Here is a 10,275-nt window from a genome sequence, read left to right as displayed (position 1 = left end):
TCCTTACATTTAAGGCTCTTTTTAAGGTCCTTCCTGGCTGCCCTTCCCAGTTCAAATCTCCTTTTGATTTCTTCATTGCAGTCTCCCTCGTCATTGGTGACTGAGCCAAGGAACAGAAAACCTTGAACAATTTCAGTTTCTTCAACGTCAGCCTTGAAGTTGTATAATTCCCCAGCAGTCAGGACTTTTATCTTCTTGATGTTCAACTGTACTCCTGCTTACCTTCTGCTTCAACAGTCATTTCAGGACTTCACTATTTTCTGCCAGTAAAGTGGTGTCAACAGAACATCGCATATTGTTAACGTTCCTTCTAGGGATGGCAGCCTCCACATGGCACCTGGGGATCCCCCAGAATTATAGCTCTGTGGCACTGTACCTCACTGAGGTTCCATCCCCATATTTCCAGGAATTCCCCAACCTGGATTTGACAACCCTATCCCTCATCTCCTGCTGGTGACTTCAGGGGACCTGGCAACCCTATTTTCACTCCACCTTCCACTAAATCTACTTCACCTTCACTTACATGCTCTGCACATAGACTGATCAGAAAGGGAAATAAAATGCACCCTTGCCTGACATCTTTCCACCTCTTTGTTTCTTCATATTCTGTCTTGGCCAGAGTAGAGGTCGCACATCAAAACCATTGCATGTTGCGGCACACCCATTTCTTTTAAAACCAATCATAGGCTTCCATGATCCACACAGTGATCCACACAGTCAAAAGCCCTGTTGGAGAGCCAGTTTGGTGTCGTGGTTAAGTGTGCGGACTCTTATCTGGGAGAACCGGGTTTGATTCCCCACTCCTCCACTTGCCCCTGCTGGAATGGCCTTGGGTCAGCCAGAGCTCTCTTATCTGGGAGAACCGGGTTTGATTCCCCACTCCTCCACTTGCACCTGCTGGCATGGCCTTGGGTCAGCCAGAGCTCTGGCAGAGGTTGTCCTTGAAAGGGCAGCTGCTGGGAGAGCCCTCTCAGCCCCACCCACCTCACAGGGTGTCTGTTGTGGGGGAGGAAGGTAAAGGAGATTGTAGGCCGCTCTCTGTCCTTGAAAGGGCAGCTGCTGTGAGAGCCCTCTCCAGCCCCACCCACCTCACAGGGTGTCTTCTTGTGGGGGAGGAAGGTAAAGGAGATTGTAGGCCGCTCTCTGTCCTTGAAACGGCAGCTGCTGGGAGAGCCCTCTCAGCCCCACCCACCTCACAGGGTGTCTGTTGTGGGGGAGGAAGGGAAAGGAGATTGTAGGCCGCTCTCTGTCCTTGAAAGGGCAGCTGCTGTGAGAGCCCTCTCAGCCCCACCCACCTCACAGGGTTTCTGTTGTGGGGGAGGACGGTAAAGGAGATTGTAGGCCGCTCTCTGTCCTTGAAAGGGCAGCTGCTGGGAGAGCCCTCTCCAGCCCCACCCACCTCACAGGGTGTCTGTTGTGGGGGAGGAAGGGAAAGGAGATTGTAGGCCGCTCTCTGTCCTTGAAAGGGCAGCTGCTGTGAGAGTCCTCTCAGCCCCACCCACCTCACAGGGTGTCTGTTGTGGGGGAGGAAGGTAAAGGAGATTGTAGGCCGCTCTCTGTCCTTGAAAGGGCAGCTGCTGTGAGAGCCCTCTCCAGCCCCACCCACCTCACAGGGTGTCTGTTGTGGAGGAGGAAGGTAAAGGAGATTGTAGGCCGCTCTCTGTCCTTGAAAGGGCAGCTGCTGTGAGAGCCCTCTCCAGCCCCACCCACCTCACAGGGTGTCTGTTGTGGAGGAGGAAGGTAAAGGAGATTGTAGGCCGCTCTCTGTCCTTGAAAGGGCAGTTGCTGGGAGAGCCCTCTCCAGCCCCACCCACCTCATAGGGTGTCTGTTGTGGGGGAGGAAGGTAAAGGAGATTGTAGGCCGCTCTCTGTCCTTGAAAGGGCAGCTGCTGTGAGAGCCCTCTCAGCCCCACCCACCTCACAGGGTGTCTGTTGTGGGGGAGGAAGGGAAAGGAGATTGTGAGCCCCTCTGAGACTCTTCGGAGTGGAGGGCGGGATATAAATCCAATATCTTCTTCTCCTTCTTGTAATGTATGAAACACAAGCTGATTTACTACAACTACCAATAATAATAGTTAGGGTTGCCAATCCCCAGGTGGGGGCAGGGGATCCCCCGGTTTGGAGGCCCTCCCCCCCCCGCTTCAGGGTCGTCAGAAACCGGGGGGGGGGGAGGGGAGGGAAATGTCTGCTGGGAACTCTATTATTCCCTATGGAGATTTATTCCCATAGAAAATCATGGAGAATTGATCCGCGGGTACCTGGGACTCTGGGGGGGGGGGCTGTCTTTTGGGGTAGAGGCACCAAATTTTCAGTATAGCATCTAGTGCCTCTCCCCAAAATACCTCCCAAGTTTCAAAAAGATTGGACCAGGGGGTCCAATTCTATGAGCCCCAAAAGAAGGTGCCCCTATCCTTCATTATTTCCTACGGAAGGAAGGCATTGAAAAGGTGTGCCGTCCCTTTCAATGCGATGGTTAGAACTCCCTTTGGAGTTCAATGATGCTTGTCACAGCCTTGATCTTGGCTCCACCCCCCAATGTCTCCTGGCTCCACCCCCAAAGTCTCCCAGCTCCACCCCCAAAGTCCCCAGATATTGAACATATATATGAAGCTGCCTTATACTGAATCAGACCCTTGGTCCATCAAAGTCAGTATTGTCTTCTCAGACTAGCAGTGGCTCTCCAGGGTCTCCAGCTGAGGTTTTTCACACCTATTTGTCTGGACCCTTTTTTGGAGATGCCAGGGATTGGATCTGGGACCTTCTGCTTCCCAAGCAGATGCTCTACCACTGAGCCACCGTCCCTCCCCTTGAATATTTCTTGAATTGGACTTGGCAACCCTAAATAATAGCTGTCACCATAATCATTACTTTATTAAAGTAATGTAGGCTGCTGGGAGGAAGGGCTGAACAATAATGCAATTCATCCATGCAATAATAACATCTACCATCCTAATTTTGTTGCATTTGTTCCGAAGTTCACTCCGGCGAAGGGGGCGGGGGACGCCGGCGGGAGCTGCGCCAACGCTCGGGAAAAAAAAAAAAATGGGTGGAGCGCAGAAGTATATTAACCTCAGGAAGTTGGGGGAAACGCCTTTCCGAAAAAGTGTGTCCCAAGAAGCAACCCGTAGTGTTCACGTGATCTTACCTGGACTCAGGTGAGGGAGGGGCCCCGGACGCTGTTCACCTGGCTGGGCAGGTAATGCCAAGGCGGGGTGGAGGGGAAGCCCGTTCCCGAGCGGAGGGACCCTGTGCGAGTTGGGGAAGGCGACCAGCGCCGCCAGCCCGGGAGTTCCCCCGCTGTGCTCGCCTTTTCCAGCCCTCCCCCTTAGAAAGGATTAGACCCCGCCCAGCTGCTTTCGGTGAACTCCCCACCCCTTTCCTTTTTTTGTGCTTTACCAATACGCCTGAATTGTTTGCACGGCTTCTTTCTTTCTTTCGCCTTCCTTTCCTGAAGTCTTCCACTCAACTTTTGCAGTGGGACATTAAAAGCAGCTGGGTTTGCGCTGCGAGGAATTTGGTTGCTGCAGCTGTGCCATTTCTGTTCCAAAAGGAGAATTGCAGGTAATCTGTTTTTGTTCTGATTATTAAAAAAAAATCGTCTCTTCTTCCCAATTCTACACGGTTTGCTTGGAGGTCCTGCTGATCACCTGCAGGCTTTGCTCTTATTAAGTATAAGTAGGATCATGAATTAGGGCAGTGCTTGGTAAAGTCTTGGAAAACTGTTATTAGGCCAGTCGCCTTCCCCAGAAGTTGACTTTAATCACTACCACATACAGCCCCCCTCTTGCCCCACCATTTTCTATTGGGATGAGAGAAGCAGCTATTGATTCCTGTAATGTTTACTCCTGAGTATGATTACTCAAGGTTGCAGCTTCAGTGTAGCTCTTTAGCAATAAGTATAGATTTTAAAAATTTATTGTAGAAGCAGGTCTCTTTAACCAGTACCCTGTAGCTTCTGCCACCTATCAGAGTTACCCAGTCCAGGCTTTCCATACCTGCTTAGGCTTCACCCCACAACTGGGGAAAAGGTAGGAAGGTATAGGAACTCATTTCAGGGATGATGAGAAGCTCAAAATATGAATATCATAGCTTCCTTGAAATGAGAGACCAGAAGGTGACTCAGTGGTAGAGCATCTGCTTGGGAAGCAGAGGGTCCCAGGTTCAATCCCCGGCATCTCCAAAAAAGGGTCCAGGCAAATAGGTGTGAAAAACCTCAGCTTGAGACCCTGGAGAGCCGCTGCCAGTCTGAGTAGACAATACTGACTTTGATGGACCAAGGGTCTGATTCAGTATAAGGCAGCTTCCTAAATACCGAGAAGTGCCTCAAGAGCATGGACTTGGATCTGAGTGTATTTGACAGAAGGATTTCTGCCCACAGAGCATGATTATTATTATTATTTGCCTCACCCCCTCATTTGAAGTATGGAGTATTTGGTGCAGGGGGTGGGGGAGAGTCAAGAAAGCTGTACTCTTGCAGGCAGAAATCCTCCCTTGAATCCAAGCCATGTTCTGGTTCTTTGAAGATTTCCTAGAATACTTGGGAAGAATACAGAAATAAAATCACATCTCTTTAATTAATTACTGCAGAATATCATAAGTTTAATTTCTGGCCTTATCATTACAGCTACTCATAGGCTTGCATTGAAACAAATAATCTGTAAGGAGAAAAATGAAAACATGTTATGGTGCAACTAATCTATTGACACATTTAGGGTAAATCCTTCAGAGCATTCCTGGAACCAACCATTATACATTCTTCCAATTCGGTGCTGTTTCTCTTATAGACAAAGGAGGGCTGCCAAAATAAAGTAACAGTGATGTCTCTTTGCAACCTTGTTATAGGTTGGTTGCTGGCTTCAGTTTTGGAGCAAAAAGGATTTACACTAAATATTGGCACAAATGTCTGTTGTCTGTAGGAGTGATTGACTGGGCAGTGCTGGGAATTACCTGCCCAGGTATGGGGGGGGGGGGGTGGCTAGGAATTACCACTGGGGAATTTTTAAAGCGTCAACTAGGAGGGCTGGTTTGAGCTGAGTTATTTCAGAAGTATATACAAAGAAGATCCAGGAATGAGATTCCCCGCCCCCCCCCCCCCAATTTTGTTGGACAGTCTCATATGGAAGTCTCTCTGGTATACTGGCTTTATTTTATTTGTTTACTTCATTTATAGCCTGGTTTTCTTGCATAGATACAAAGGTAGATTGCATAGTGCAAGAGAATTTAGTCCAATAAAATGAGACATCCAACAAACAGCATGGAACTAGCACCTCAAAACTTAAAAACAATGAAAAAATATATATAGGACATAACGTACTGTACACGTTTTTAAAATGGAATGACAAAAACACAAAGCAGTGTAGTAAGAAAAAAAGGTAATAATACAATAAGCAATGGAATAGATGACAATTCTGCTGCCTTTTAAAAAGTATCTTCCATACTTTAGCAGTTCCTTGAGACTGCTCAAATTAGAGCCTAGCTTTTTAAGCTGCCTTTTATTACTCCTGCAAAGCTTTAAATTGTCATAATGCCTTTGCATTCTTCTGGACATTCCTTTGTCTATATCTAATTGCTAGAAACTGTTTAGATGCAAGAGTGCTCTGCTGAGCTACCTTTATGCAGGCATATCCTATAAACTCCTCCTTCCAAGCAGTTCCCATTTTGCATTGGTTTGTACAATATTACATATTTTTTCAGTATCTGTTAAATCTGTATCCACTTTGGAACAGCATTGTACAGTTCGTGATTCATCCTATTTATACATTTTAAAAGTTGAACCTCCCCAGTCAAGGCAGCTAATTACTTGTTACAATATAAAATTAAGCAAATATATCTTGAAAATCACAAACAAGCAGTAAACATTAACTGCAGTAAGGCTGGCTAGTCAGTCAGATGCTGTTCTGAACTTCAAGGTGTTCACTAACCTGGGCTAGATAACCTAAATGATTGTCTTGTCCCATATCATCTGCTTTAGAGGTGCTGTAGTTATTCGCCTGCCCTCAGAAGTTAAGTGGGTGGTAACTTGGAACAGGGCCATTTCTGTTGCACCCCGTTCATGGAATGTCTTCTTCCCCAGATGTGCTTTATTTTATTTACTGGTGCGGTATCAATGCTTCTGTCCCTCAAAATTCAGACACAGTTGGGGCACAGTTTTCCCTATTTTACTGTTGTTTTTAAGATTGCTTGTTCTAGGTGTGGCATGTTTTTAATAACTCAAATGCCAAAAGGGTTAAAACAAATCTCAAAATATATACAGATAAAAAGAAAAATGAGTTTTAATCATCCATTAATTTCAATAAAATAATGATTAGTAGATAATACACACCATAAAAGTTGCTCTAGTGTACATAAATCCCTTTATCAATATGCAAATAAGCTAATATAGAGCACATCGCCAAGTAACACATATTTAGTTGGTCAAAAAGTATGATAAAACCACAAAACATCAAATGCCTTTTGGCCTCAAGTGATGCAACATGTAGTGTCAAGCTAAAAGCTACTGATGAATACAGTAGACAGATCATAACTATATACAAATATATCCACAATTATCCTGTGAAAAAATGAATGAAAAAGAGGGAAAGGAAAAAAAATTACATCATAAAAAGCAAATCTCCATTCAGAATGTAATAAAACATATAAACAAACCTGCTTATATCAGACAATCTCTTCATGTTCAGTAGTTATTGTAGACTTGTAACTGAGTTGAAGTGGGGAAAATCCTTAAAGTCTACATAAACATCTAAAGCAAGGGTGTAGAACTCATGAGGACCAGAACTGACATAAATGAGACCTTGTCGGGCCGGGCTGTTTGTGTCATAATATGTAATGCCAGGTAGCAGAGAGATAAACTTTATAATGGACAGAGACACACGCAATCAAAGATTTTAACTGGACAAAGGAAGCTTTGACTCTTTCCCTCCCTCCCCAGGGGATGAGGGAGGACAGAGCCTCAGCCAATAGAAGAAAAAGAGGCTTGCCTCAGTAGCTCTGCTGTGTGATTGAGAGAATCTGGCAAAGCAAGGTCTCCCTCCTCCCCTCCTCAAGGGAGCAGCCTCAGTCATTGGAGAAAATAGAGACTTTGCTCTGTAGCTCCTGTGCGATTGAGCAAGCCTGCAAAGCAAGCGGTGACACAGAAGGAAGCAAGAGAGAGGGAGAAGAAAGCAGACTGGCTCAGGGGCCTGATAGGAACTCTCTGGGTGCCTGATTTGGCCCCCAGGCCACACGTTTGACACTCCTGATCTAAAGGATAATCCCAGATATCATAATAATCAATATAAATAAGGAACCAGACAGAAAATTACATATTAATTGATATTGCATTGTTGGAAAAATATGTAGATGTATCAGTAGGAGCAAATCCCTAGTTTCGGTGAATATAAAGTCAAGAAATGCTTAAAATAAATAGCATCCTAAATGAAGTTGGTAAATTGGTCATAAGAGCATCTCTTAGTAGGAATTATCACAGAAGGTGCCATCTAGGGTTGCCAGTGATGGAGATTTCAAGGCCTAGAATGATATTGCTACACAACTATAGAGCACTGTGACCAATACTGCTTTACCAGGAGTTCAGGCTGCATATTCCTCTAGTCCAGGAGTGCTGAACTCATTTGTTATGAGGGCTGGATCTGACATAAATGAGACCTTGTTGGGTCGGGCTGGGCCATGTGTGTACCTATTTAGCAGAGATATTAGGAGCCCCGTGGTGCAGAGTGGCAAGCTGCAGTACTGCAGTCCAAGTTCTGCTCACGATCTGAGTTCGATCCCAGCAGAAGCTGGGTTCAGGTAACCAGCTCAGCCTTCCATCCTTCCGAGGTTGGTAAAATGAGTACCCAGCTTGCTGGGGGTAAACTGTAAATGACTGGGGAAGGCAATGGCAAACCACCCCGTTAAAAAGTCTGCCATGAAAACATTGTGAAAGCAACGTCACCCCAGAGTCAGAAACGACTGGTGCTTGCACAGGGGATTACCTTTACCTTTTAGCAGAGAAAAAAAAACTTTTTTAAAGGACACAACATGACTCAAGGTTTATTTTTTAAAAACTTGAAACATGCTTAAAATGTTGGTCTTAAAGGTGTTTTCTTTGTATTTCTCCCATGGGATCCAGGGAACTGGGCAAAGGAAGCTCTGGCTCTTTCTCTCCCTCCCCAGGGGACCAAGAGGGGGAGGAAACTCAACCAACGGAGAAAATCGAGGTTTTGTTCTGTAGCTCCTGTACAATTGAGCAAGCTTTGCAAAGTAAGCTGTTATGCAGAAGGAAGTAAGAGAGAGGGAGAAGGAAGCAGAGAAGAGCCAGTTGCTGGAGGGCCTGATAGGAGTCCTGTGGGGGCCTGATTCGACCCCTGGGCTGCATGTTTGATACCCCTGCTCTAGTTTTACAAAGCATGGGGGTGGACCAACCGTGTTGCATAAGGGCAGGAAGTGGAACTGATGAAGAGTTAGGGTTGCCAAGTCCAATTTAAGAAATATCTGGGGACTTTGGGGGTGGAGCCAGGAGACTTTGCGGGTGGAGACAGGAGACATTAGGGGTGGAGCCAAGATCAAGGCTGTGACAAGCATAATTGCTCCAAAAGGAGTTCTGGCCATTGCATTTAAAGGGACGGCACACCTTTTCAATTCCTTCCTTCCATAGGAAATAATAAAAGATAGGGGCACCTTCTTTTGGGGCTCATAGAATTGGACCCCCTGGTCCAATCTTTTTGAAACTTGGTGGGTATTTTGGGGAGAGGCACTAGATGCTATACTGAGAATCTGGTGCCTCTGCCCCCAAAAACAGCCCCCGCAGAGCCCCAGATACCCACGGATCAATTTGCCATGATTTTCTATGGAAATAAATCTCCATAGGGAATAATAGAGTTCCCAGCAGACATTTCCCTCCCCTCCCCCCGCTTTCTGACGACCCTGAAGCGGGGGGAGGGCCTCCAAACCGGGGGGTCCCCTGCCCCCACCTGGGGATTGGCAACCCTATGTAGAGTGTCATAAAGGTGTTACACCACTTTAACCAATGTCTACTCCCTCATTGTAATAACTTTGAAACCTGTCTATTTTTTTTTCTTCTCTCACTCCCCCCTTCCATGTGCTGCTTAATAATGGATGAGCCCTCAACATAATTCATAGTATTATATAATATAGGTGGAATTTCAGTGTTCTGTAGCTGCTAGCCTGTCCCTGAACAGCAAACACAGGAGCATTTTTAAAAAAATCAAAATGAATTACGTAATATAAGAAAATATATTCAGAGTTCTTTGATTTGCATAATTTATACAGGTTTTGTATGAGGTTTTCTTGCAATGGAGTTTGGACTGCCTCAGCATGGAATGTTTAGATATTTATTTACTTTGTTTATACGCCACCTTTATCCATGGGAGGGGGTCTGAGTTGCCTATAGCAGTCTTCCCTTTCCCTTTTCTTCCTTTAAGTAACAATCCTGTAACTGAGAATATGCGATTGGCCCAAGGTCGTGTAACAAACTTCTCTGGCAAAATAGGGATTTGAACTTGGATCTCCTAAGGTGCGGTCACACGTACCATTAGTGACGACACAGCTCCGTCTGGCTGACGGATTAAATGTGTTCGTTCAGACAGCCACATCTGGCAATCGAGCGTTATCCGGGCTCATCCAGGCTTGCTACGCATGAATGGTGCATTAATTTGACAGTACATAAAGTCCGGCCCTTTTTCAAAACAGCGGCACAAGATCGGCTTTTTGTTGTTTGGACAGCTCACGCGCGATACTGCCTCTCACCTTTTTTTTTTTTTAAAGAAAGCCCCAGCAGACATGCGCATTGCCAGATCATCCGGGAATCTGAGGTGACGCTTCTGCTTCTCCAATCAACACAGGATCGGAGGGGGGGGGGGACGTTATCCCACTCTTCAGAACAGGAAAAAATTCTTTTTTTTCAATGTGGAGGATTTCAAGATATCATTGTCACTGCCAATTTCTAGGAAAATAATTCCTGGCAGTTCCGCGGTTTGAATCGGCAACGTTAATTCCGGAAACTTTCCCCCTTCCCCCCACCTCTGAAGAAAGTTTTGATTTCCCAGCTCCAAACAGTTGGGCGCATGCTCAATGGACCCCCTCCCCTCCCAGAAATCACCATCTGATTACGCATGCTCCAAGAAAGGAGCGTGATAGTATTGGATGTCTGATCGCGCACAACAGAATGAATCGCATTCTTGGATGCTCGTCTGAACTGCCCTGCATCGATTCAATATTCAGCAGTTCAGATTTGAGCGCTATACACCCGCTTTTAATGGTACGTGTGACCGCACCCCTAGA

At 46.0% G+C, this 10,275-nt stretch overlaps 1 protein-coding gene across 4 annotated transcripts in view; it reads left to right on the top strand.

Annotated features, from left to right (window-relative positions):
- Nucleotides 1-3,062: 3,062 nt before the first annotated feature.
- The window catches only part of KDF1 (keratinocyte differentiation factor 1), a 30,760-nt gene continuing 23,547 nt past the window's right edge, over nucleotides 3,063-10,275 (top strand). Inside the window, exons 1-2 of one of the 4 annotated variants that reach the window (XM_060257974.1) lie at nucleotides 3,090-3,155; nucleotides 3,476-3,561. The gene's annotated coding sequence lies outside the window, so the exon portion shown is untranslated. Of the gene's footprint in view, nucleotides 3,197-3,454; nucleotides 3,562-10,275 lie in introns of all 4 variants that reach the window. The other 3 variants (XM_060257975.1, XM_060257970.1, XM_060257971.1) reach the window with 3 other exon arrangements.

Source organism: Heteronotia binoei, chromosome 17 (assembly GCF_032191835.1).
Source record: "Heteronotia binoei isolate CCM8104 ecotype False Entrance Well chromosome 17, APGP_CSIRO_Hbin_v1, whole genome shotgun sequence".
Lineage (NCBI taxonomy): Eukaryota > Metazoa > Chordata > Lepidosauria > Squamata > Gekkonidae > Heteronotia > Heteronotia binoei.
Note: the sequence above shows the minus strand (reverse complement) of the source record. Positions and strands in the feature narration are given on the sequence as shown.